The 27,989-nt window shown below is 41.2% G+C and overlaps 1 long non-coding RNA gene across 1 annotated transcript; it reads right to left on the bottom strand.

The window, feature by feature from the left end:
• Window positions 1-2,650: 2,650 nt before the first annotated feature.
• LOC112546481 (uncharacterized) lies at window positions 2,651-27,793 on the bottom strand. Its single transcript, XR_003090182.3, has 3 exons — window positions 27,669-27,793; window positions 23,504-23,685; window positions 2,651-7,754 (listed from the first exon to the last, which is right to left on the bottom strand). It is a non-coding gene; the product is annotated as an uncharacterized LOC112546481 (long non-coding RNA).
• Window positions 27,794-27,989: the final 196 nt, after the last annotated feature.

A 27,989-nucleotide genomic window follows, 5' to 3' on the forward strand; every position in this document is an offset into this window, starting at 1 on the left:
GTAGTGATTGAATGGTCAGGCTGATAGTTACTTTACTTTAGCTAGATGACCAGTGCTTGTCAGACTGTCTCTGAGCACATGTTTATGTCACATTGTGTTATTCTAGTAACATGGTCAAAATGTGTAAGGGTAGAAATAAGCAGCATGTGCACGGACATGTAAAGTGGCACTCTGGTATGGTTACCAACCAAGGTCAAGATACTGGGGTAGTTGGACCCCGGGTCTGATCCTACGTGACACTGCCTAGCTTCCTGTACCCCTGCAAGGGGAGAAGTACAAGAACCTAAAATAGAACAGAATGTGTATTTGGAGTGGATTACAGTTACTGACTAGCTGTAGCCCAGAAATGTATCCAGCAGAGCAAAACAGCAAATGCTAACATACCTCTGTAAATTGTTTTGAGCAGCTCACTACATCTCTAATTAAAATCTGTCTGATTCCTCTTGTATCCATCCTAGGGAACAGAATCTGTTTTCTGGCGACTGTTGCTTGGTATTAAACTACCTAATATAGAACAAAGCAGCCAACATTTAACAGTCCCTAAATCCAGACTGTTTGCAAACAAATTGCTACAGCAAGTGCATGGGTGTATGAAGGACATTGCTGCCTGTTCAGACAAAGTCCAATCCTGCTCAATGATATTTTTTTCATTGACTTCCACTTCAGTGGGAACAAGTTCAAATGTATTATATGTCCAGTATTTCATGGACTTTAGTATTAGCTTTTCTATACTGTTCATAATGTTTACCTGATTAACTGAGCCTGCCACACCACGGACTGGGGGAATTGGGCCCGGCCGCAGCAGTCCCCTGCAGGATAATCAGTTCCCCGTGGATGCTTACTGGGTAACTGGTTAGTTCTTTATATCCCTAATCAGTACACAGACTCCAACATTCCCAGGCAATTTTTTCAGGCTGTTACCTGCCCAATTTAGGGTACTCTGTCTTTTACCACACCAAGGGCTTAAGGTGCAAACTGGTTAATTCAGACACCCTCTACCCTTTTCCTCCTATGGGTTTGGGGCATACAGCACCCACCCTTATCCATCTGGGACTCAGCATGAAACTGCTCAAAGTAAGCACCAGCTCTTCTCACTTTCCTTTGGGATTTAGGGCTTTATGCGTTCGCTGGATCTTTTCCCAGTGAAAGAACCTTACACAGCTCTCAATCCTAAACCAGTGTCTCTCAGTCTTTCCAGACCATTGTACCCCTCAGGAGTCTTGCTCACCCCTCAAGTTTCACCTCACTTAAAACCCACTTGTGTACAAAATCAGACATAAAAATACAGAAGTGGCACCGCCCCCTTTCTCATGTTTACCATATAATTATAAAATTAATCAACAGAAATATAAATACTGTACATACATATCAGAGAAGAGCATATAAAGCAGTATAAATGAGTCCTTGTTGCTGTGAAATTTTAGTTTTTACTGACTTCACCAGTGCTTTTTATGTCACCTGTTATAAAACTAGGCAAATATGTAGATGAGGTGATGTGCTATCTGGAAGACCTCTGCATGTCCCCAAGGGAACATGCACCTCTGGTTGAGAGTCACTGCTCTAAACATCTGTTTACTAGCAACTGACAGAATACATTTGCCAACCAACACTATTCTGCTTACCACTCCCAATATACAAATGAATTTTACTCAATGGCCATTTGGGATTTACTTGTCTGGAGTTCAGCCACCCTTCCATGTCACACTCATGCAGGAGGTATGTCATCTGGAGGTTTGTTTTCGCAGTGCAGTTCGGAGTTCATTTTTAAAGAGCCTTGTTTATATTTACATTATATAGGCTAAACTATTTTTTTAATTTAATAAAACCTATCCCATTGTCCAATACCTTTAGGTAACAAGTTTTAATCAATTATGCTTTGGCACCTAAGGGCTTTTTTCGTGCTCTACTTTTTATTGCTTATGCCCAAATATTAACTGAAGACCTTTGGTTTGTGTGGATGGTTAGCATAAATTTGCCAGTCAGAGCTTATTTACAACCATTTGAGTTTTGAGGGTTTAACTTTTTAGTAGCTCTATGTACTTATTTCACAACCCTTGGTGATCATGACTGTTGGTAGGGACATTTCTGAGATGGGAGAGCATCACTAGCACCATGCATGCTTCTTCTTAATTTTGGTTGTGAGCTCCCCCAGTTTCATCCAAGCTTGGCCAAGGCTGGTTTAATATGGGCATGGGTTGTGCCACGGCCTACAAGGCAGTTTGATGGTGAGAGGATAAAAGGAATGTCTGTGTCTTACCAAATGTTTGAGATGTCGACTGGTGACCATTAATTATTCCCTTCGCACTTGATACAGACTGTATTGAAGGCACTGGGAGGTGAGTTGGGTCTTGACACAGCTAGGGAGAATGGGAGAGGGTATTCCCTTCAGATGTCTTTATTTGACATTTCTAAATGATCATTTTAGAATACATTTAATTGCCACTGGATAGGGGCATCAGATTAGGTCTCCTGAAACCTGGGTTCAGTCCTGTCTTTGCCTCTAGCTTGCTGAATGACCCTGGCTAAGTCACCTCAGTTTCCCATCTGTAAAATGGGGATAACCATATTGACTTCCTTTGTAAAGTACCTTAAGCTCTTAAGATGAAAAGAGCTATGTAAGGGTGAGGTGATATGGTATCTGTAGCAGAGTGTCTTCTGCCCCACATAGGGATGTCATTGGTTGGCTGTATTCCTGGAGGTTTCATCTTTAATTAAAGATTCATCTTTAAGCCTGGTGACTCCAGGATAACTCCGGTGGGTTGACAATCCTAGTTCAATATCAATTTTTTAGTGAAGATCAGGGATAACCTATCACTATCAGCCCAAAAGTATTAATTGTTGCCTCCAAACATTATTTTTGATTTAAGAGAGAGCAGCAACTCACATTTATGCTTCTATAAGCGCATCACTGCTGCAAAATGTTGTCACTTAAACAGAACATTTTTCACACAGGAATTCATTTAAAATAAACTCAAGTCACCTCCTCCCATCCCAACTGATGCCAATTTTTATTGCCTCTTTTCCAAACAAGTTTCAGACTCTCTTTTCTTTAATATCTCAAAGTCAAAGCCAGATTTCAAGTGGGATTACAGTTCTTTTTCGAAAGCACAAAAGTTTTAGTTGAAAAGAATTAACAGAACGTTGCAGAAAACAGACTATAAAGAATGCAGTTTCATTGTACTTAGTGCTTCATTTCACTGCCCTGTGCATACGTCAGTGGTGGCAAAGTAGCAGTTATACCAACCAGCAGAAAGAAGGGGAATGGGAGGAGCTTTGTATTCAGAGACTGTAAAACAGTCTGACAACTTAGCCAGGAAACCTTTTGTGCAGTGGATTTTCTTAAAAGGTAACAAACACGACATGCAATGTCTTTATCTTCTTGCTTGCAATTTTCAAGAGAATGTAGCTCATTGAATTTTACTAGAGAAGAGGCCAAAAGTTAGCCCATTTCCTTAACAACTGAATTAACTGAAATGCTAATCGTCTCTCTCTGCAAGCTCTGTAAAATGCATAATTCCCACTTTCAGTTACATAAATGAAACCAAAAGGAGGCTGCAAGAATAAACTCTTTCAAATGTTTAAATAGATAATTTAGCTCTATCTGCCTTTGAGTAAACAATGACTAATTTTGCTGGTGGAAGGTGCAGCAACTTCAAGACTGGAAGGTGCAGATTTGGGGACGATATGGAAGGTTCCTTCTTACATAACATTGGCTGTACATTAATCAGAAATGTTTGCTATGCAAATCTTGTCATGGAAAGCAATTATTGCTGTTCCCACACTGCCCTCATGTTTATTTATTACACCACCTCTTTATTTGAACCTTGTCTGGTCTCTCACCATAGAATATTAGCGGTATTACTTCCAAAGGCACCCAGTTGGGAAATTTTAGATTGATCTGTGCCGTGTATAAAACAGGACTGTTCACTCCATACAGACTGCAATGCAGAGCTGAGAAACTCTAATGTTATTCTAGCGTCCGTTCATGCAAAATATTCTCACCCCAGGGTCTTTGTTAGGACAAAGGGGGCCTTCTAATAGCTTGCGGCTATAACACCTTGTTTGGTCTGAGTCTGCAATTTTAGTTGATGGTTAATGGAAACTGTCAGATACAGTTACCAAGCAGGAAAAGTAGAGTTAGATTTTTATAGACTGCTTAGTAAAAGTAAAATTATAAACAATAATTTACCCTTGATTAAGTTTCTGCTCCTGCAAGACTCAGTAGAGATTTAGCTCCTGACAAAATTAGTTTCAAATATTAATAATCTAAATGGCAGAAATGGAAAATTTTGTCTTTGCTATCCTAAAATTCTTTTACCATAAAGTTTTCTTGACGTGACTGCATAGTGACCAGCAGTGGCATCCAGTGGCTGCTAGGGGTCTTTCTCACTGATCAGTATTCCTCACAGCTCTCTTTCTGTTTTGACATGTGTCCTCTCCCTACTAAGATGTAGCAATTTCAGTTGAATCTGGCTTTTCTCTTTCTTTCCTTCATCTTCACTTCAGGTACACACAAGACCAAAAGCTGGATTAATTTTTGCAGCCATATATTTTATATATGAACAGGATAGTCACCTTCTTTAGTATAATTTAGTACTGGGAAAGACTGATTACATCATCTGCCTCATTTCGCTTATAATGCTGGGTGTTCCCTCAGCATTTTAATCTGTGTGCAATTGTAAACGGCCTGGACAATAGGTCTCCCACTCTTTACCACAGAAATCTGTTCCACGTGCCTGATCCAACCAAAGCCTTTGAGAAATGTTTTCTGATATTGACCCTTAATTTTTCCTTTCTGTAATTCCATCTAATTACTCTTACTTATCCCGCCTGAAGACCACGGCATGTAACATTTTCGGCAGTGTTTCAGATATTGTCGCTGATTTTTTGTGTATTCCAGTAGGGTTTGATCCAAAGCTCACTGACATCAGTGGAAAGACTCTTTTCAGTGGATTTTTGGACCAGGCCCTTTGTTGTTGTTTGGCCAACCATAGAATCATAGAATACTAGGACTAGAAGGAGCCTTGAGAGGTCATCGAGTCCAGTCCCCTGCCCTCACTGCAGGACCAAATACTGTCTAGACCATCCCTGATAGACGTTTATCTAACCTACTCTTAACTATCTCCAAAGATGGATATTCCACAACCTCCCTGGGCAATATATTCCAGTGTTTGACCACCCTGACAGTTAGGAACCTTTCCCTAATGTCCAACCTAAACCTTCCTTGCTACAATTTAAGCCCGTTGCTTCTTGTTCTATGCTCAGAGGCCAAGATGAACAAGTTTTCTTCTTCCTCCTTATGACACCCTTTTAGATACCTGAAAATGGCTATCATGTCCCTCCTCAGTCTTCTCTTTTCTAAACTAAACAAACCCAATTCTTTCAGCCTTCCTTCATAGCTCATGTTCTCTAGACCTTTAATCATTCTTGTTGCTCCTCTCTGGACCCTCTCCAATTTCTCCACATCCTTCTTCAAATGCGGTGCCCAGAACTGGACACAATACTCTTACTGAGGCCTAACCAGAGCAGAGTAGAGCGGAAGAATGACTTCTCGTGTCTTGCTCACAACACACCTGTTAATACATCCCAGAATCATGTTTGCCTTTTTTGCAACAGCATCACACCGCTGACTCATATAAGCCCTAGATCCCAGTCTGCCGTACTCCTTCCTAGACAGTCGCTTCCCATTCTGTCTGTGAGAAACTGATTGTTCCTTCCTAAGTGGAGCACTTTGCATTTGTCTTTTTAAAATTTCATCCTGTTTACCTCAGACCGTTTCTCAAATTTATACAGGTCATTTTGAATTACGACCCTACCCTCCATGGCAGTCTCAACCTCTCCCAGCTTGGTATAATCTGCAAACTTAATAAGCGTACTTTCTATGCTGATATTTAAATTGTTGATAAACCTATAGCTGTTTGAGGCCTACTTGCTCAGTTTGGTGCATGTCTTTCAGCTGAAGTTCTGGATGAGAACATGCAGATGAACTGGGCTGAATGTTCAGCCCCAGGCATGCAAGAAACTATCTTCGGTTCAGCCACCTTAAAGCAGGGGATTTTAGCTCAGAAGAAAGCATAAATTCAAAGGCCAGAAACAGGGGTGCCGAGAGCCTCTGTGGAAGCCTAAGCAAGGTGTGTGTGTGGGGGGGGGGCCCTCGGGGCTTCTAAAGGGGGCGGGGCCTCAGGTGGAAGGGGCGGGGCTAGGGGCAGCCAGCCTGGAATGACCTTTAACCCCTCCCCCCATGCTAGCCATGAGAGCCACCTGGAGTGTAGCACACTGGCCGTGATTTGAAGGGCCCATGGGTCTGGCTGTTGCTGCTGCCACAGTAGCAGCAGCGGTAAGCAGGAATCCCAGGCCCCTCTGAATCACAAGGGCCCAGGGCAGCTATCCCTTTGTCCCCCTCCCTGTCAGTGCACCTGTCCAGAAGGGACCATTATGTTCAGCTAACACAGGCCACAGAACATCCCCCCAAATAATTCCTAGAGTGGATCTTAGAAAGGCATCCAGTCTCGAGTTCAAAATCGCTAAAGGGTTAATGACTTTCACTGCTACGACTGCATGGCCTCTGCTACTATGAAACTGGACCAGGGCGTGGGGTGTGTCCCTGCTAGAGTTTGGGGGGTAAGGTCTGGTAGTGAAAAGCCCTTCTCCCCTCTCCTCCCAGTGTGGTAGAATGCTATCAGGGTGGTGATAGGCAAAGAAAGAAAAAAAAGTAAGGGTAAAGTCCAGAAAAGATTTCTTAGTGGTGTGATTTAGAACAAACATGAGGAACAGATTTTTGTGGTAAGTGGTAGAAGTCTTATTGCCAGAGCCATTTAAAATTGCACCAGATTGGAATAAAACTGTTTTTGAAGCCCAAAGCTACTTTGGCTTTTCTTGCCACCAATTTGCACTACTAGACTGTTTGTAGTTTGCTATCTGCCATCATCGCTAGCTTTCTTTCGTCTTCCTACTTTCCAAATTCCTCCCTTTGAAAAAATTTCTGTACTTCATAGTCTTTCCCTATAGAATTATTAGCCTGCACTTTTCCCCTTTGTTATTTACTTTCCATGTTTCACTTGGGCTTTCAGCACCTACCAATTTCGTTGCATCCTCAGATTTAATTAACACAGTTTACCCTTGTTTCCAAATCATTAATAAAATGTTAATTAAAACCAGACCGAACAAAGCACCCTGCAATACCACACTGCATACTGCTCGCCCTCTCCCCCCGCTTGAATCATTGCTGTTAGACATTACCTTTTATTTATAAGCCTTAAGATAACTTTCAGTCCATCAGACAATTCTCCTACTCCAGCTAATCTGAAAGAGTTTTTCAAGTATTTCTTTCACGCTGTACAGCTGGAGCTTTTGCTAATTGTCCAAGACATGACATTTAAGTAATATTTTTGTTGGAAGGTTGAATTAAGGAGGATCACAAATGACTTCCAAGACTAAAAGTAATTTTATAAAAAAAATTGACAGACTCCTAAATCCATATTTTAATTCTTTGAAGCAACAGTTTGATTTGTTGAGGGGCTGCAGCTCCCATGACTGAACTAGCAGGCTGCGGTGCCAAACAAAAGGCTTGGCGGAAGAGGGATGGAGAATATGGACAATGTTCTGTCATTGCAGATGTCCACAGTTCCTCTTCACCAGGAATATCATGTGCAGTTTTGTCACTATATTTCAAAAAGGACACAGGTGTCTGGAAACATGTGATGAAAATGACCGTGGGCAGGGAGAGACGCCAAGAGAAACTGAGAACATTGGCGCTGTTAAGAGAGGAGACAAAAAGGCAACAAGATGATAAAGGTAAACAAAACCATGTTATACTTTAGTAACCCTTACCCTATGGAACTCACTCCCGCCAGATACCTGAGGCCAACATTTTGTCAGGACTCAGAAGCTGGATCAGATATTTATATGGTTAAACTGTCACATTTCAGAGGCAAAAATTTAGAAAGGGAATAAACCTCTTCTGACTCTCACTACTGTTTTCCCAGTGATCACGTTAGCCCACAAATGTTTACTGCGAGGAGTTTTGCATGTTCCTCTGAAGCAGCTGTTACTGGTCTCAGTCAGTCAGAGAGAACACTGAACTAGACGGACCGTTAATCTGATGCATTTGGGCCATTCCAGTGGGAACAGCAAAACAAAATCTAGCCACTTTCACTGAGAATCCTAAGCACAGCAATAATAATACTGCACCAAGGAGTTTCCCTGTAGGCTCTCACATCGGGTGATGAATGCAGTGGAAGACATAGGAAAGACTGAAAATAGTAGCCTCTTGCTAACCAACTACAAAACATGTAACCCTGTTTCCAGGGCCATTTCTTTCAAACCCCTTTGTTTCTTTCAAAACTCTTAGTTTTTCAGACCAGGTTTGGGACCCATCGCAAAGGTATAAATAAAGATGTTACCTGGTTGGCACACTAAACATTTTCGAAAGAACGGACACGCTTTTTCACCAACCCTGTAAACCTCATTCTACGAGGAATAAGAGATGGCTTGACAGAGCACTTTCTTTCACAATTTGGTGCCACGTAGATGTGCCAAATTTCGGAAGAGCCTGTTTTGAAAGTAAATTGAAAAAAAGATATGCAATTTGCGTGCCACAAATTGTATATCTTTTTCCAATTTAACAGTGCAGTCTAGATGTAGCCACGAACTAGCTTACATACCCCTCTGAAGCTTTAGAACCCTTATAGTGTTCTGCCATGAAGGGCAGATTGAAAGCCAACTGGACCTCGGGATAGAATCTCCACTGATGCTCTGTATCCAAATAGGGTAGCCAAGCCCCTGTTCAGCTACTACTCTGGAGAAGGAATTGCATACAGCTTGTACTCTTCTGTCACTTCTCTTGGAAAATCTTTTGCCTACCAATACCCAGTTAGTACGTCTGGCCCTGTATTTGCATCATATCACTTTTGCTTTCGTCCCTGCCTCCCAAGTACAGATCCTCCATGGGAAACTTACTTTTTCGCAATTGGCTATTGCCATTGTTGATATATCGGTCCCATGATAGGTTACTCTTGTGCTAAGAGAAGTGCTGTCTGTCAGTCAACACTGAAACCAGTCCCGGTAAATTTGATCTAATTAAAGAACATCGTTTAAAGAAAACACGAGCTAATCCTGATGTTCTCGCCAAATGCTTATTTGAGTAATTACCTTCAATATTAAATTGCCCCTGCGATTTCAATTTGTTAAAGCATTGTTCATGTTCTTTACAACTGTTCTGTCAGGGTATGTCTACACAGCAGGGCTAAACTCAAAATAAGCTCTGCAACTTGAGCTATGCTAATTGAGTGGCTTAAGTCGAAATAGCTTATTTCAACTTTTGACGAGGTCTACGCAGCATTCTTCCCCCGATTTACCCTATACCTCATACAATGAGGGTTACAGGCATCGGCATAAGAAGCCCATAATTTCAAATTTATTTTGAAATAACAGGCTTGCTGTGTAGATGCTCCCGGTGTTATTTTGGAAAGACTGACATTATTCTGAAATAAGGCTGCTGTGTAGACATAGCCCAGCAGTTTTGGTTGCTTATGAACTCACGATATATTTCACTACCAGCTGTTGCATTTCAGTGGACTAGGAGGGTTTGGGTGTGAGAAGTGAGACATATATACATAAGACCAGATTTTCCAGAGAAGCTTCTAAATCAGTGTTTCTTAAACTATGTTCCGTGGCACACCGGTATGCCGCAAGGCAATCAGTGGTGTGCCACGGAGAACAACTGAGTTCAAAATGGCCATCCTTAAAGGGGCAGGCAATCTTTTTTTCACCCTCAATAACTTTCCCCCGACCCTGTTTTTTTCCCTCCCCTCAACAAAATTCCTCAAAAAAAATTATTGTTTGGTGTTCCTTGGTCTTAAAAAGTTTAAGAAACACTGCTCTAAATCAAGCTCCTAATTTTGTATGCCCAACTCTGTGTGTTCAAAAGCCTGACATTTGTATATCCAAAAACATGTTGGAGGTGTGTGTGTGTGTGTGTGTGTGTATGTGTGTGTGTTTAATGGAAGCCAGTTAGTGGTGAGTGTAAGATTTTTAAACCAGGTTGAATTTACATTGAATTCAGTTTATGAATTAGTGTGCACAAGTTTAGCTATGTTACTACAGTGGCTAGGAATCCTAGTCTGACCCCGGAACCTTTTGTGCTGGCTGCTTTACAAACAGAGAACAAAAAGACAGTTTCTGACCTAGCAAGGCATTTTGTAATCTATCTAGTTCAGAGGCATTAGATACTGTCTGTGTAAATGGTCATTTTGTATATTCTAGTCTCTATGCCATTTCTAAGTACAGAAAGAAATGGCCCACGCTGGTTAATGTACAACAAGCTATGATGCTCAGGGTTCTTGCTTGATCACAGGCCTGGAGAAGGATGCATAAATCACAATGGCAAATTGTTGAGGGAGAAAACTTGTGCCTTGTACAGTGGAATCCTATGCCACTTGACAAAGAAAGCATGTGTCAGCTGCAAAAACAGACACTCCCCTTGTAATCCTCGCTGAGAGAGAAGTGCTAGTTATCAAGCAATATATTCCATGCAGCAAGAAGTTGAAGGGAAGCATCTTCATGTGAAAGCAGGTTAGAAAAGAACTGTAACATGGACTGACACAAAAATTGTATGTTAAAACTCAAGCTAGTTTGCTGAGCATATACAGTTTGGCAGCATATCCTCCCCTGGTGCATGCTGCACATGAAACCTCCTACAAGATGTAAAAGGCTCTCCTAGCTAATACCTACCAACTGAGACAGATAGATACATGGCCTAGTATTTAAAAAAAATGATTAGTGATTTTTGGAGACCACACTTCAGTTTCCTTTAAAGGACCTGATTTTTAGTGGATTGTCTCTGTACTTTCAGAAAAATAAGCCTCATTTCATGTGTCACGAGTAAGGGATCTGGAAAGCAGAGAGCTCCTGGTCTCTTTAGGAAATGCAGATATTTATCTTTCTCCCCTTTTGACATGGATAACTAAGTGATGGATGACTGGGGAGGAAGATAGTGGAATCAAGAGCATGCCCATCACCTAAATCTCTAGAAAAGAGCCCTTGGTTGGTCCCATGTTCTCTGTTTATCTACAATGGATGCAGTGTATCAGCCATTATTTACAGGACATAAAAGATGATATCATAACACAAGTGGTAGAGCGAAGTGGAGCTACAAGAGGGTTGTGAAGTCAGCTATTCATTTGAGCCAATTGATCTGATAAACAATAGGGCCATTGTATTTTGTTTATAAAACAGTCATCTGTTTATTGTTGAATTCTTGTTTGGATGGAACAAAAATGTCACCAGAGCATGAGGAAACATGTTATGGAATTTTTATCCTGAAAGAAACTGGTCCTTTTTGAGTGTGATAAAACATTATTTAAACATCATGAATTGGGCACTTCAAAAGTTTGTAGGTTGAAACTTCCAGTTCTAAACACACACACACACACACACACACACACACACACACACAATCTCAAAAAAGATATTTTAGAATTGGACAAGTTGCATAAAAGGGGAGAGATTAAAAAGACTGGGATTGTTCAGCTAAGTCAAAAGATGACAAAAGGTGCAGGGATATGCTAGAGGTCTGCAGTTATGAACGGTAGGGAGAAAGTATAAAAGGAAGGCTATTTGTATATTCATATAACATAATGAAGTCAACATTCTTCACACAACACAAAATTTATCTGTGGAACTCATTGCCAGAGGATATTGTGAAAACAGAAAGTATAACTGGGTTCAAAATAGAATTAGATAATTTCATGGAAGATAGGTCTATCAGTAGCTGTAAGACACAATAGTCAGGGATGCAAACCCTTATTCTAGGTATCCGTAAATCTCTGACACAAGAATCTGGGACCAGATGATGACAGGGGACGGATCAATCAATAAACTGCCCTCTTCTGTTCATTCTGTTGGAAAACAAGATTCTGAACTAGATAGATCAATGGTTAGACGCAGTAAAGCTATTTATATGTTCCAGTTGATAAAACAGCAAAGCTAAGAACCTGTATTTCCTGCAAAATGGATCCCAAATTCAGGAAACCATTTAAGACATCAATGGGACTTAAGCGACTTTGTAACAGTAAGTAAATCCTTGCCTGTCTTTCATGAGTAAGGATGTCTCTCTGAAATGGAGTTTAACACTGTTCCAACTTTGTTTGATTTTAATTTCGTATAACCCCAAATGGTTAGCCTTTTACATTTTCTAGGCTTCCAAATCTACAATCTGTCATCTCTGAGACACCAAGGCTGTGTCTACATTGGCAAGATTTTGCGCAAAAGCAGTCACTTTTGTGCAAAAACTTGCTGCCTGTCTACACTGGCTGCGAGTTCTTGTGCAAGAACACTACAGTATTCTTGCGCAAGAGGCCAGTGTAGACAGGCAACATGAGTCTATGTGTGATCAGAGCAAGAGCTGGGAGCGATGAGTTAAGCCAGGAACAAGGCATGGAATTTCCAGCATACCAGAGAAGGACTAACCCTTGGAACAGCAGAGATGTATGTAGAACAGGGAATATTTAGTAAGATGTGATCAGCTTATCTTCTTTATTTTGGGGGTTGTTGAACTCTTTTGTGCTGAGTCCAAGTACTTCTCCCTCCCCGCCCCCCACTGTAACTTTTAAACTGAATCCCAGGGTAGCAATTCTCTGTGTTTTAATCTTGCCTTTTTCCAGTTGTTCTGTAACACCTAGCATCCAAGTAATATTTACCAATTGCACCTTCTATGTTTCGTAAATAAAATCAACTTTTTAGGACTACAATCTGATTCCTGTGTCCTAGAAGGTGGAAGGTGCTGGGTGTATGTGCCTGAGACTGAAAGGTCATCTAGTAAGAAATTACAGTTTGTTTTCAAGCTCTCTTCAGAGGGAGGGTTAAAGAGCATGAGGGTACCTGTGGTGGGGTGAACAAAGCCCGACCTCCCCACTGGAGGCCTTTCAGCACCCTGGCCAGCAGCAGGTGCAGTGGAGAGGTCCTCGGAGCAGGGTAAGGGGCAGCCTTCACTGCTGCCAGTCAGGGTACAGCAGGCTGCTATATAAGGAACTGCTAGCTAACTCAATCAGTTCCTTCCTGGAGCTCAACCCAGGTAGACTTCTGAGCTGTTTGGGGAACACCAGAACCGTGGACAGCTCCGAGAGGGAGCTGGGCTCTCAGAACTGAGTGGCGCTAGGTCCTTCAGCTAAAGGCTAGCCAGCAGCAACTCTGTGGAACCCCAGACAAGAGGAATTTAGCAACAAAGCCCTAGAGAAGGGCTGGATGAAAAAGGCATCCCAGGGAAGTGGCCCAGGGATGTGATCACAACTACTGACTTTGAAACTGGACAGGTAACTGGTACGTATAGGGTCCCTGCCCCCCCGCAAACCATACCTGAGCAAGGTGGTAAAAGAAGAGGTCTGAACCTCAGCCAGGACTGGCCTTTTGATTCACCCACAGACAGGAGAGTTAAATACTGCAAGACCCCTTCAGCCACCAAGGGGCACTCGCACACAGGACTGAACCTGTTATAGTACCCCACAGAAAGAAATTCCACAATGTATCTTCCTGGGGGTTTTGCATTTGGGTGGTGACAGCCGTACCACCCAAAGTCAGAGAATCTGTGACCTTGGGAAATTTTTAAGCAGAAGTCGTTAGTGGCAGGATATTTTAAAGTATTTTGAGGGTTCCCTCAAAGGGTATCTTCACTCAAAGTGCCAGAGTGGGAACAGTCTTGACAGGCCTATATTACTCTAATATTTTCCAACGTCTTTGGGCAGATCCAACAATTTCCTGAGTTGAATCACTCTTGGCCCAGATCATGCCACAAAAAGGCCCATGATCTAGCAATCAGCTCACAAAAATCACAAGCCTGCTCTTTCACTTCCTCCGTCATTATATCCAAAGCTGCTGCTTTATTCTCTTCTGTCCCAGTGATGTGCTGAATTGTTTTTAGAGCTGGCCAATGGGTGGCGTGTTGTCTCTATTGTGTTTATTTACATGAGTGGAAAGCTTATTTCACAGTCCATTTAGACACCATTTTGTTCAGACACTCGTAAATGGTCACGTCAACTCTGAATTCTGTAAATAGTTGCAAATCTAGTAAAGATGCTGTACGCGGTGATTATCTAACAGTGTTACATTTTGGACCAAATTCTGCTTACACGTAGTAAAATCACAAACTTGGAAAGTTGGCATAAACATGCACAACTGTGAATGAATTCAGGTGTTAATAGCAGAGCCATCCATGGGAAGTGACCCAAGATTTTTTGCTGCTGCTTTGTATCTAGGCCATGCCTATTATTGGCCAAAATAAATATGCAGTCCCCTCCGCCTCCCCACAACACCCACACTTCATTCTCATAAAAGTGTACTGCCATAGTCCATCCAGCACTAGAGCACAAAAAGGTAAGTAGAAAATTTTGGCTTGTTCCTGCTCACTGTGGGCTTATCTACACTACAGAGAAGATCGACCCTCCAGAGGTCAATCTTCTAGCATTTGATTTAGCAGGTCTAGTGTCTACCCCCAAATCAAATGCTGAGAGCAGCCCCCACCGGTGTCTGGTACTCTTCAGTCTCTGAGGAGAAAGGGAAGCTGAAGGGAGCATGTGCTCTTGTCGGCCTCCTGCAGTGCACTGGCTGCGGCGGCCCGGCTAAATATAAGTCGATTTCAGCTACATATGTTGCATAGCTGGATGGCGTACTTAAGCCTACCTGCCTGCTCTAGTATAGAACAGGCCTGTGAAGTCAATGGTAAAATTCCTATTGACTGTTTGTGTGGAAGTTAGAATGGGGCCAGTACACTCCTGGATTTATGGGCATCTCTATGTATCACATACCTACACGGTTGCCTTACATTTTAAATTTTGAACCTATTGTTTTAAAGTGGCAGATGATGCATGTTTTGAGGTGAGGGTGGCATTATTTCAGGGGAAAATGAATATTTATTATTTTAATTTTAATGAGCAACACATGCTTTCCAAGTCACATTTTTCCTTATGGTGTATTGGGTGGTTTTCTAGAACTATAGTGTTAGGTGGCAGAGTTAGACCAACAACAGGTCATACTCTTGAGTTTGTCACAAGGCCCCTGCATTCTAGCAGCGCCTGTGTTGGAGTATATACTTAGAAATTCCAGGGACTGTTTTAAGCAGACGTACCACTGGGAAATAATATCTACCATACACATGAATTCTACTTCTCTGCCTTAAGCATGAGGTGTAATCAATACTCCGACCCTTTGGCCATTAATTCACTGTGTGCCTTTCTTCGGCATTCCCACTGATATCGATAGGAGTTCTGTGTGCAGAGCGACCACACCGTATGGCCTTTAGAAATTAATCATTTTACCTGTGTAACCACAGCCAGAAGGAAAGAGGAGGGGATGACAGTTCTAACAGGCCCTTTATTGTTGTAATCCTTATCTTCATTTAATAATTAGAGGCCTCTCTCTACTTCCCCCTACTCACCTTCACAGAGCCGCGTAGACTCAAATGGGGGTTACTTGTATAGAAGGGCTCCAAATTACCTCTGATTCTCTAGCAAGCTACTGTATTGTATCTAATAGAGTTTTTTTCAACAAAATGTGTGTCAGATATTGAAGAAGGAGATATCATATGGTCTGGCATTAAACACAACTCCAGTCATATAATACAGGAATAACTCTGTCAGTTAGGCTAGGTGAAATAATAAATCAGGGGAAAGCAGTTTGACTCAAAAGTTACTATAATCCTACTATCTAGAAAGCCAAGTATTATTGAGCTGCATATTTGATACATGAGAAATATGGAAAGAGACAATTTCACTCCAGATTGACTGCTGTCTTATTCAGTGTAGATCCATTGACTTCACTTCATTTATGCCATCTAAAGAGTCAGCCAACAGGCTTCTTTCTGGATGTAAGGCATAACTACATAATTATGAGCTCTTAAGTCTAAACAATGCAAATCCCTTCACATTCTTAATCATCCTTCCTCAAGGTTTTCCTCATCCTTCTCTGAGACTTTCCCGGTATCATAAAGTGCTGCAGAAGGAAATTAAGAAATAGGTCCTCCAATCCTCCTAATTCCCATTACAGGAGGCCCCCAACTTGTGACTTCCAGAGGAAGCGTCACAAATCAGGGGTGTTGTAACCTGATCCCACATTTACGGTAGATGCCGTGCGCTATTGTAAATGCAGGCTGAGGATGTAAGTCAGAGGTGTCCAGCCTTTTCCGCACTTAAAAAAATGGTTGTAAGTGTGGGGGTGTCAGAACTCAGGCAGTTGCAAGCTGGGGGCCTCCTGTACTAACAGTGGTGAAATTGGAACTAAATTTGGATGAGAAATAATTATGGCAGAATAAAGGCAGCAGAGTAAAGAAAATCCATCACAAATGAAGTACAGGCAGGCAGTAGACTGCTAACAGAAAAACAAACAGAAATTAAGAAGGCTTAGGAGGGCATAATGGCCTGGCAAGTTATGACCAGAGATAGTAATTTGTTCTACTAATGCTGAAATTTCAGCAAATAAATTGGTGACATTGTGAATTTAGACAAAAGAACTTGGGAAAATCATTAATTTTTCATTATTTTTTCTTCCCTTTTAACATCTCTTTGACTTTGAGCCAGTTATTAAAAAACAGATATAGTTTTCAGTATCCAAACACACACACACACACACATACAAGATCCATTCTAATTCCTTCATTACCACGGACTTCACTGGATGTTTGCCTGAGTGAAAACTGAGCTCCCTGTTTTGACCTTACTTCGGATTAAATGAGGGTCTCATTGGCTTCATTCCGATGTGGCCCTTTCCCCCCACCTGTCAGCCCACAGAGCTACCAAAAGCCAGAGGCATCCCACAAAGTTTCTTGTCTCCATTCTGCTGCTCACAATCCTTCCCTTAGCTTGCAGCAGGCTATCGAGCGCACAGAACTGGCAAAAGTCATTCTCCCAGCGACTTCCCAGATTCCACAGGCTACCTCAGAACCTCACTTCGATTTAGTAATGGGACACAGCACTGTAAACTCAAACTATTGAGTTGCTGGAGATGTAATGGCTCCAAGGTCCTCCAGCCTTATTTTCTCCCAACCAACAGATGGACTTCCACAGGATAACAGATGTTCATCCTGCTGCCGAGTGAGTGTTCTTTCACGCCCCACTCCAGAAGGGATCCACAGATGGAGACACCTTTTTGCCCAGTACTTGTTAACATGAAGGCTTTCTTACACTACTCTCGGGTCTAAAAGTGCCTCTGACAGTAGGCTTGCCAGACTCACAATCCATTTATAAAGCTATACCCACGTGAAAAACACATTTGGTTCAGATCCTCCAAAGTTCCCATCATATAGGGTGCATCTACACTGGTGGGCTCAACTCAAAATAAGCTACCCAAATTGAGCTACATCAATTGCATAGCTTATTTCGAAATAGGGAGTATTTATACAGCACTGGTTTTGAAATAGAGCAGTCTTCCTCCGACTTCCCTTACTCCTTGTACAATGAGGGTTACAGGAGTTGGAACGAGAAGTCCTCCAGCGTGACAGTATTTTGACAAACAACAAATAGTCTAGCGGAATTTTAAAGACTAACAAAACATGTAGATGGTATCATGAACACTATTTCAAATGCCAGCTGCGTAGACGCAGACTAGGTTATTTTGGAATACCGCTAGTTATTTCAAAATAGTGTTGCACTGTAGGTATAGCCTATACTTAGACCCTGCTCACTTGGGTGCTTCCATTATACTGAACAACTTGTGTTTGCAACATCAGGCCCTTTCTCAGCATATCGGTAACCAGATCCTCAAAGGCAAAACCATGTGATGAATTCCATTCCTCTTCCCTTGCCCACTACTCGGTGTTGTGACTACTACTGAATGCCCAAACATTTGAGTTGCTTTCTAGTGGCCACAATATTATATATGCAATTAGATATAAAATAAAACATGCCACAAAAGTATTCCCTTGCCCATAACTCTGGAATTACTACGCATCCACCCCTTTTCCCTTGCAGTTACACAGAATTTACAATGTTCACTCCCTTCCAGTTATATTTTAAGGTCAGCAAACATTTCAGCTACAAACATCCGTGCTATCTCACTAGAGAATCTTGAGAATTGTCCCATTAAAATGTATATTCCCCTCCGATAGGTGGTTAGACAGCTAACCTTAATTTCAAAATATCCCAATTCACAGAAAAGCTAGTTTGCTATTTTTTGTGCTTTAAAAATCCATTTGTTCTCATTTTTCTTGCTCTGCCATGCCAGGAACCTTGAATGTATGGTAAGGCAATTTAACTTAACAAGCAGAGACAATGAAAAATTGTACCAACTTTATTTTCAAAGTTCTAAGAGGTTTAAACTCTTTGGCACAATCGCCCCTTTTAATAAAAACAAATGTCAGATAGTATGTGGTACTGCGGAGGCTTTACTGGCCATATAAATCACTTATAACTTTGCTATTCATGAGAAATGAAGCAGTCCTCAACTCATGAAATGCAAGTAATACTGCTGTGCACCAGCATATAAAATATGTGATCATACTGTCGGTATCATGGTAATGCCGACGTGATAAACTGAACAGGCATCGAGCTCTTCACGACACAGGTGTGTGTGCCTGTTAATGTGTTTTCTGAGAGGAGCAACATATTTTTGTGATGGTTATATAATACTAATAATGTGAAAATTGCATTAATTTTAAAGTTTGACAATTACACCTGCACTCTGCCCCTCAGTCAGCCTCCCAAGTTTAACAATCGGAACTTAAAATGTACATCTTTAAAATATGAACTGCCAAGTGTTTCCTTCCTCCCTCTTGCATGTGCTCCCATCCCACATAATTGTAGTGTTCAGAGACGCAAAAAAAATTCCTCGCGTCTGTGGGGTTTATGAGATTGATGTCTTACAACCCCATAAGGCTTGAAATAGGAAATTTATGACATGGGAAGAAGTGATTTCCAAACTCCCAAAGGTAAGTTTTAGAAATCTTTTGTGTGTGCTGGTCACAATTTACCTCTCTCTGAGATGCTGGAAACCAAGTCATAGAACGAAGGCACCTGACACAAGACATGGATGGGTCAGCTTTTTTTTTTTTTTTTTTACTTGATATTAACAAAAACCCCTCTCCAATGCTTCCATCCTCAGGGTTTTTTTCCCTGTCAGATGCAGGCTACTGGAAGGAGGGGCATAGAGCAAGGAACTACTTGCTCAGGATAATTTGTCCAACTCGCTCATGGTTTTGTCAGTTGAAGGTTGTGGGTTAGCACCAGACAGTGGCAGTGGGGCAATTTTTAGGATGGGGGGGGTACAGAGACATCCTCCCTCCCTTATACCTGTTTTGTGCACTTCCTATGGTTGCCAACTCTCCTAGACCGGACCCAATGGGCACTATTTGTGGCAACTCTGGGAGAGTTGGCAACTCTGGGAGAGTTGGCAACTCTGACCCCTCACTGCCCCCAGACTGGAGCCACAGCTGGGGGGCAACTGCTGAGCCCCAGGCCAAGGCCAGTAGCTGAGTCCCAGGCTGGTGACAAGATACCAGGTGGTCATGGAGCTCCCAGAGCTGGTGGCCCGGACTCCTGGGCCAGTGGGCTGCCGAGTCCATGAGGGGCGGGCCTGATGGGTGATGGGACCCTGAGGGCTGGCAGAGCCCTCAAGGCCAGTGGATGGCCAGTGGGGCTAAGGGGGGACCCCAGAGGCACAGCAGGGCCCTGCGGGGGACGGCCTGGAGGCTGGGACCCAGGGCTGGCAAAGTTGGTGGCCACAGGTGAGGGGAAGGTGTGTTACAGCACCCCCTGCATTTCAACTTCCCATGCCTATGCCTTTGGATCATTGCAAAACAGCCAGAGTGCAGCCGTGTATCTGACCAACGTGTTTCCAGCTATTTTTCATAATATTCCTACAGGCGGTAGCCTTGGAAATGTCTGAAGTGATTTCCGTCAACTCAACACAACAAAATATGCACTTAAATCTATGTCAGTCACACTTACCAGTTCGGGTCTCAATCCAGCAAAGGAGTTCAGCACATGCCTAACTCGGAAGTCAGTGAGTGAAGGCCTGGTCTCTGAAAGTCACTGCAAAACTCCCAATGGACGTGTCAGTAGAAACTGTTCAAATTCTTAGAGTTAAGCAGGCACTTAAGTCCTTAGCTAGATTCGGGCCCCTTCAAGCATGTATGTGCATGTGCTTGCTAGATGAATACTAACGCCCACATATAATAACATCTATTTAGAAATCACCAGCTACGCTCATTGAAAACGAATGAAAGAACAAGAGTAGGTCCTTAGAGAAAACTATGGTACTCAGACATAGTGCCATGTTTGTATTTGCACAATAGGATTTATGAAATGTATATAGTCTGTATTTTTATAAGGGCAAAAATTTAAAACCTCTCTCGTTTGAAACTATTTATGTTAGGCTGGTATTTACTCTGTTAAAATTTTTCATTACATTTCCCTTCATTGGATGGATCAAGTTTTATTTTTATGTAACATTTTTGCTCCCTGTAGCAATGTTTTGTAAATAGGCTGGCTTATTTATGACTGTAAACGAGATGCAAAATCCAGTGAATATCTCTCAGTATTAAAAAGAAATAGCTGTAGTTACTGCCTTATACAATACACTTGATAAATTTGAATAATCTAAATTTTTATTGCAGCCATCTTTAAAATAAAGGGCTACAGTTTCTTTTCATTTTTTAATAATGCACAAAAATTCTTCCAACAAACAATTTAATCTGAACTAAAGGGAGAGAGAGAAGGCTGTTTAGATGTACAGACTCAGTGGATTGTTGAAAATGACTGTGCTGGAAATACCTTGGCTTGACATTATTATTTTTTTCTTCTTATCAGGATCATTGTGGAGCTTTTATGGAAAGTGAAATGTTCCCTGGTTTCCAACAGAAATATTTATGTGCTTTGAGAAAAATACAACTAAGACCTCAATCGCTTTGATGGAAAAGCCCCCAAACCTAACATGCACACTTCTTAGATACTGGAATTGTGGAACTCCGTCCTTATCTTCATGCCAGGTTCTTTATCAGTTTGCTTGGCTTTCTTTCCCCAGCCTAACTGTTGATCAATTTTTTTATGCTTTTTCATTAAAAACCTCACACAAAAATGAAACATGAGGTTTGTAATTTCTCTGGGAATCTCTGCTGCCACTTTGTATAAAGCAGATGTAAATTTCAGTGTTGCATCATCTGTTCTGCTCTGTGACATTAACTAGATTATGCCTCCCACTACACAGAAAACCACTTCCGTCAACATTATGCCAATTTGTTAATAGTCAGCTTGAATTCTTTTTTAAAATTCATATTTACAGCTAACCACAAGACACAGCTGAATGGTGTTTCCCTCTAACTAAAAGCCCATACAATTATGTGGATCATATCATTTCTTGGGCTGTGAAAAACTAACCTTGCTAATTCATTTGCATGTAATCTGATTTTATACAACTTTACTGACAGAATAATGTGCGTTCTTCAAACACAAGGACTGGTTGCTGGGTTCAAAATGAAAATACTAGTATTTGTTTTCTGTTGTCATGGGTTTTACTCTGTGAGCAAATGTGCATCTGATAAAAGGCAAGAATTTCAGAAATAACTAGTCTCAGTAAATTGCGTTAATCAATACATTCTGATTTGTTAACATTTCAACAGTTTCACGGCACCAGTACATCAGATTCCTCCATTCGTAAACCTAGACTTCAAGATCTGTTTCGGTAGCTTTTCTTTTATGAATGTATTGCTAATTAATTATTGACAGATGTGACATTAATTCTGCATTTCCAAATTTGAAGATTTATTAAGTGACGCAGCTGAGATAGACCTGTAACAGTCAAATATCACCAATCACCCAGAGAACATTAAACATTTTATCCTGACACTCCATTTCTTCAGTAACACTGAGCAAATTGCCCTGAGTTGAAAGCAATTTTTCCTCTGGGGTCTCAGTTTTCCTGGAGTTGCACTGAAGAGAAAAGAATTGGATTGCTTTGTTGACAAGGTCCATGTTGCTCAGTACAGAAGAACAAGGCAGACCACTTTGCTTATGAACGGGATTACTGAGCATCATACCAGACTAAGGGTACATCTACACACCAACTTTATTTCAAAATAACTTAGTCCGCATCTACACAACAGGCAGTTATTTTGAAATAATGTTGAAATACTGTCAAGGACTTCTTACTCCAAACTCCTGTAACCTTCATTGTACGAGGAGTTAGGGAAGTCGGAGGAAGAGAGCTCTGTTTCGAATAACTGCTGTGCAGATGCTCCCAATTTAAAAATAAACTATTTCAAAATAAGCTACGCATTTGACATAGCTCAAGTTGCGTAGCTTATTTTCAAGTTAAGCCCTGCTGTGTAGACGCATCCTAAGACTCACTTTAGCTCCACAGAACATTGCATGGAAAATAAACCACCATCTGTGAGCAAATCATACTCCTGCAAAATCCAAACGGTTTCTAGAAGGGACTTCTTTCTAAGAAACAGGACTATGTAGCACTTTAAAGACTAACAAGATGGTTTATTGGGAGATGAGCTTTCGTGGGCCAGACCCACATCCTCAGAACAAATCTGAGGAAGTGGGTCTGGCCCACAAAAGCTCATCACCTAATAAACCATCTTGTTAGTCTTTAAAGTGCTACATAGTCCTGCTTTTTGTTTCAGCTGCACCAGGCTAACATGGCTACATTTCTATCACTATTCTTTCTAAGAAGCCTTCTGAGGCTTCCGAAAGGGAGGAGCAAAGAAGCCCTCATTACTCCTGATAGCAGCTCAATCTTGAGATGTCTTACAGGAGCAAGAGGCTTGCTTTGGGCAAGACTGGAATGTACATATATACCTTTCGGAGTACATTAGTAACACCTGGCAGAAGACATTAATTAACGGCACCTGCTCTAGGGTACTGCTTAAGATGCTACATTTTGCTAGACCACTGCTTTTTTGCTTCTGAATTGTCACAAAAGGATGATGGTTTCAGAAGAATAGGAATGCAGAATGGGAGCTAGAAAGAGGGGAAGGGTACGGCTCTTGATGGGTTTAGTCAACTAAAGAGTTGCATAAAGAGAAGCAGAATTTGGTCCAAATTCACAAGGTTAACACAGAAGAATGTAAGAATTCAGGACAATTATCATCATGCTTTGTTAATTCATTCTGTTGACCTTAAACTTTCTAGAGGGGGTAGCTTATAGCAACATAAGCTTCAGGTATAAAATATTTCCTGGACTCCCTTGACTCAGAGGCTCAAATTGTGACAGGATCCACTATATCCTCTATCCTTTCACGGCACTGACAAAAAGTTGGGGGCTAACTACCCCATTGTACCTTGGAAGGCGACACCCTATCTGCGTAACATATGCTCACTAATTGCAACTATCTGAGAATTCTAGTAGTAGTCAAAAATCTTATCCTTCCTTCCCCTCCCTGGCCCTAAAGGTCCGTGCCAAATACTGCACGGGAGGCATTGAAAACGTAGCCTGTGAGGTTCCGAACAATGTTCTCAAGATTTCATCCCGTTTACATTACAAATGCATGCATAGCTCATTTGCTCTTCTTCAGTACCTGATCCCAGTGTTGTCAGATTTTGACTCCATTTGCATCCTTCTTGATCTGGAACAATTATTTTTTTTAATAAGTAGAGCTGCTCTGGACTCATGAGGATGAAAATCAGATCCGTCTGCCCCACAGCCTTCAGTAGAAATTGAGAGCAACTCAGCATCGTTCAGATGAGGCCTCTGCAATGGCTGAAAGTTTCGAGGGCAAGGAAACAAAAGGGAAACAAAGAAAAAGGGGAAGATTATAATTTTTGACCATCTAATATTAAAGCTAATGTAGCTTTATGACACAGACATGCTGCTTATGCTATAACTAAATAATAGATTATAAAACAGCTCAGAGAGGTAGCTGTGTTGTCTGTAACTTTAAAAACGAGTAGTCCTGAGGCACCTTGGAGACTAACATACATGTATAGTATATAATATATATAGTATATATATAGTATCATGGGGAAAACCAAGTGGTTTTATCCATGAAAGCTCATAACCCTATATATTTTTGTTAGTCTATAAGGTGCCACAGGACTACTTCTTGGGACCATAAAACATTTATTTTAAGGTGCTGTAGCCAGTAAGTCTAATTAAAGTAGCATTTTTATTGGCTCAAGGAGCACTTGTTTCAAGTTTAAAATATACTGAGCCAGACGTTGATGGTACTGTGACAATCTATGAGGATGCCCAGCGATGAGGACTGTCTGTATTGCTAAATTGCAGGCATCCAGGATGTAGCTTTGTATAGTCCATGTCTCTATGGGCACGTCTACACAGCAGGGCTAAAGGTGAACTAAGCTACGCAACTTGAGCTACATCAGTTCTGTAGCTGATGCTGAAATAGCTTGGTTTGGTTTTTGGTGCTGTCTACATAGCAGGAAGTTGAAAGAAGAACACTCTTAGAACATAAGACTGCCCATACTGGGTCAGACCAAAGGTCCATCTAGCCTAGTATTCGGTCTGCCGACAATGGCTCTTCCTCGGACTTCCCTTACTCCTCGTAAAATGAGGGTTACAGGAGTTGGAGTAAGAAATCCTCCAGCTCGACATTATTTCCACATTATGTCAAAATAATGCCTGGCTGTGTAGGCATGGACTATGTTATTTCAGAATAATGTCAGTTATTCAGAAATAACGCTGCCATGTAGACATAGCCTAATAGAGTATGTGCACATCATGATTGACAGTTTAAAGAACACATTAAATTGTTAAATGAATATATTCCTCTCAATTGCACTGTAAAAAACACTGTGGAGCTTGTAGACACAAATTTCCTAAAACGGCTTTCACATGTAAGCTTCACTGCGGGTGCTGCTGAACAGCTTTTTCTGCTGAGATGATTGTTCTACCCACTATGCCCATAATAAAAATTAAAACAAAATTCTTATGAAAGTGTTGTTGAATGTTGACCTTAGATACAATATTGGCATCTTTGCTCTAAACAAACTACAGCCATGAAATACTATAAGAACAGTACCAGATACATACGTTGCTGAGCTAATGTCCTATAGATGGAAACAACTCCGATTGCTGGCGAGAGATACAATGCAAAGTGCGACATTGTCCCCTAGTGGGCTCTCGGAGGAAACACAAAAACATCACAGCACCATCTTTCTGGAAACACAGCGAGCTCGATGAAACCATGTAAAACAATCTGCTTGATTTCTGTTCAAGATTTTACAATACTCATATGCCGTAAACTGGATTATGATTCAGGGCTAAATTCAGAGGTGAGCCAACATGAACCTAAAGAAGTCTGAGTTGGTATAATTTACATGTTATTCCAACTTGCCCTACATGTAAGTTGCACTTGCACCCACTTACTACGGTGCAACGGGAACTCACCATGTGATATTTAAGTGACACTACACACTATCTGCTCAATTTAGCACAGGAGAGCATAAACAGGTACAACTTAAGGTGCGTCTACACTGCACCGTTATTCCGGAATAATGGCTGTTATTCTGGAAAAACGATACTAGCGTCCACACAGCAATTGCATTATTTCAAAAGAAAATTGAATTAACGGAGGGTTTTTTCCAACGTTGGTAAACCTCATTCCATGAGGAATAACGTCTCTTCCAAATAAGCTCTTTTGGAAGAGGGTGTGTGTGGATGCTCCACTGCTGCTATGTTGAAATAGCTCCTCCTCAGGGACATTCTAAGCTATTCTTCCCCTGGGGCTCTGATGTGGATGAGATAGTGCATCCACATTAGGGGAGCCTGCCTCGGACTAATTTTTAGTCTTCCCTGTAGCGTGGACACTCTATTTTGAAATAAGCTATTCCGGAAATTATCTTCTGGAATAGCTTTCTCCAAAATAAGCTTGCAGTGTAGACATACCCTTACTGTGCACTTTGGAATCCTAACCATGCATCAGACCATGGGGTAAGATGATATTAAGTAAAGTTACCTACGTTATTAATATATATGAGGAGTGTAACTTTTAGGAAGAAGGTTCAAATTCTAGCAACTTACTCTTCCCCCTCCAATTGATTTGCTGTCATTCGCCATTCAGTTTTGTACTTTCATAATTATTGACGTTTCAGTTTGTGTATTTTATCCCAGGAAAATAGATACTGTGGCAAAATTCTGTTTGCCTGTTAATGTGAGCCTCAATCCAACCACGCCTATTCACATGAGGCTTTCCCCGTGAAATCAACAGGACTCCTCAGATGAAGAAGGGCTGTAGGCACTACGGTTGTATGTTTTTGTGACTCTATAATATCAACAGCTTGGACGAATTATAAAAAATAGAGATGTGTCAATTTTGGACCCACTGGTGCAAAGAATGGAGGATGGGCGAGTTTATCCTGGGAAGCATTGACTCTGAAAAAGCTATGGAGGGCTAAACATGAGCTCCCAATGTTCTTCAGTGGCTGAAAGAGCTAATGTGATCCCATGGTGGAGAAACAGGGGAACCTCAGTTAGGTTATTTTACATCTGTTTGGCACTGGTGCAAAGATGTGGAGCTGCTGGAAAATTGTGTCTAGTTTTGGGGTCCATATTTCAAGAAGGGTGCTGACAAATTGGAGACGGTTCAGTCAAGAGCCACAAAAATGCTTAAATTAGAAAATCTGTCTTGAAGTGACAGACTCGAAGAGCTAAATCTATTTAGCGGCGCAAAGAAAAGGTTAAGAGAGGACTTGATTACAGTGTGTAAGATAGAAGTCTCTAATATTTAATCATGAGTTTTTCAATCTAGAAGAGACAGGAATAATGTGATCCAGAGAGTAGAAACTGATGCTAGACAAATTCTGATTGCAAATGTAAATTTTTTTTTACAGGGGAGGTAATTGACCAGTGGAATAATTTATTAAGTCTTGTGGTGAATTCTCCAACATAGGACATTTTTAGATCAAGATCAGATGTTTTTTTCCAAAGCATCTGCTGTAGGAATCATTTTGGGGAAGTATTCTGGCCTGTGTTATTGAAGATGTCAGATTAGACTATCACAGTTGTCCCTTCTGGCCTTGGAATCAATGAAATAGTACTGTGGAAGAACTTAGAATCCTTCCACGTTAGCAGTAGTGAAGGTGGATTCAGGAGATGCCTAGACGTAAAGCTAACATCCTGTTTCAGAAAAATCACAGTCATTCCAGGTTTAACCCTCTCTACTTCCAATTCTCTCCCCTCTAAAGTCTTCTTGCTCCACTTAACAACCACTGAGATTTTTTTTAAAAACCACCTGTTTCTACTGCATAGCTGTGATCTTCAGATGGAAATACATTTCTTTTCTGGTATAGGTTGAACCTTTCTAGTCCGGCACACTCTGTCCAGCAACATCTGTGGGCTGGCATGATTTTAGTTAGCTGGATGTCCTTTTATCATGGGTGTGGCCAAGTTTCCCGCAATCCCATAAAGTTTAACAGCCACCAGTCCTAGCTCTCAGTGTTCTGTGCTGTTATTTAGCTCTAATTTACCCCCAAATGTCTTCTAAGAGCCCCATAAGCAGTGTAAATGTTCGCAATGCTGCTAGAAGATATTGACGATATTTGTTTGGCAAATTCTCTGATTTGGCATTGGTCAAGTCCCAAGGGTGCCAGACTAGACCTGTATCACTTTCCTGATCACAGAATCAATCCAGAACTCTACTTCTTTAGTCAGTTTTCTAGGTTTTTCCATGCAATTACACCTGTTAGGGCAGAATCGGGTTCCATGAATCCAAAACCATTACCTACCTGGATTTTACAGAAAATACACTAATCCATCCACCTCTGTCAAGGTGTTCATAATACAAAGTTACAGGCGACTGTGCAGAACAGAGTTCTATTCAATGTTACCTTTCCTCCTGTGCTATGCCACACACACTAAAAATAAATGAAAAGAAAATAGATATTAACTAAAGGGTAAGCAATAAATATCCTGTTATAAAACACATTTCTCAAATTATTCATTGACATGAGTTAATATTCTCTAGCCAAAGATTATTTTTTAATAAATAATTTTAAACAGAACATGCACAAAGGAAATCAATTTAGCACTCAAGATAAGGAACACTT

The sequence above is a fragment of the Pelodiscus sinensis genome, chromosome 7, assembly GCF_052426305.1.
Source record: "Pelodiscus sinensis isolate ZL-2025 chromosome 7, ASM5242630v1, whole genome shotgun sequence".
Lineage (NCBI taxonomy): Eukaryota > Metazoa > Chordata > Testudines > Trionychidae > Pelodiscus > Pelodiscus sinensis.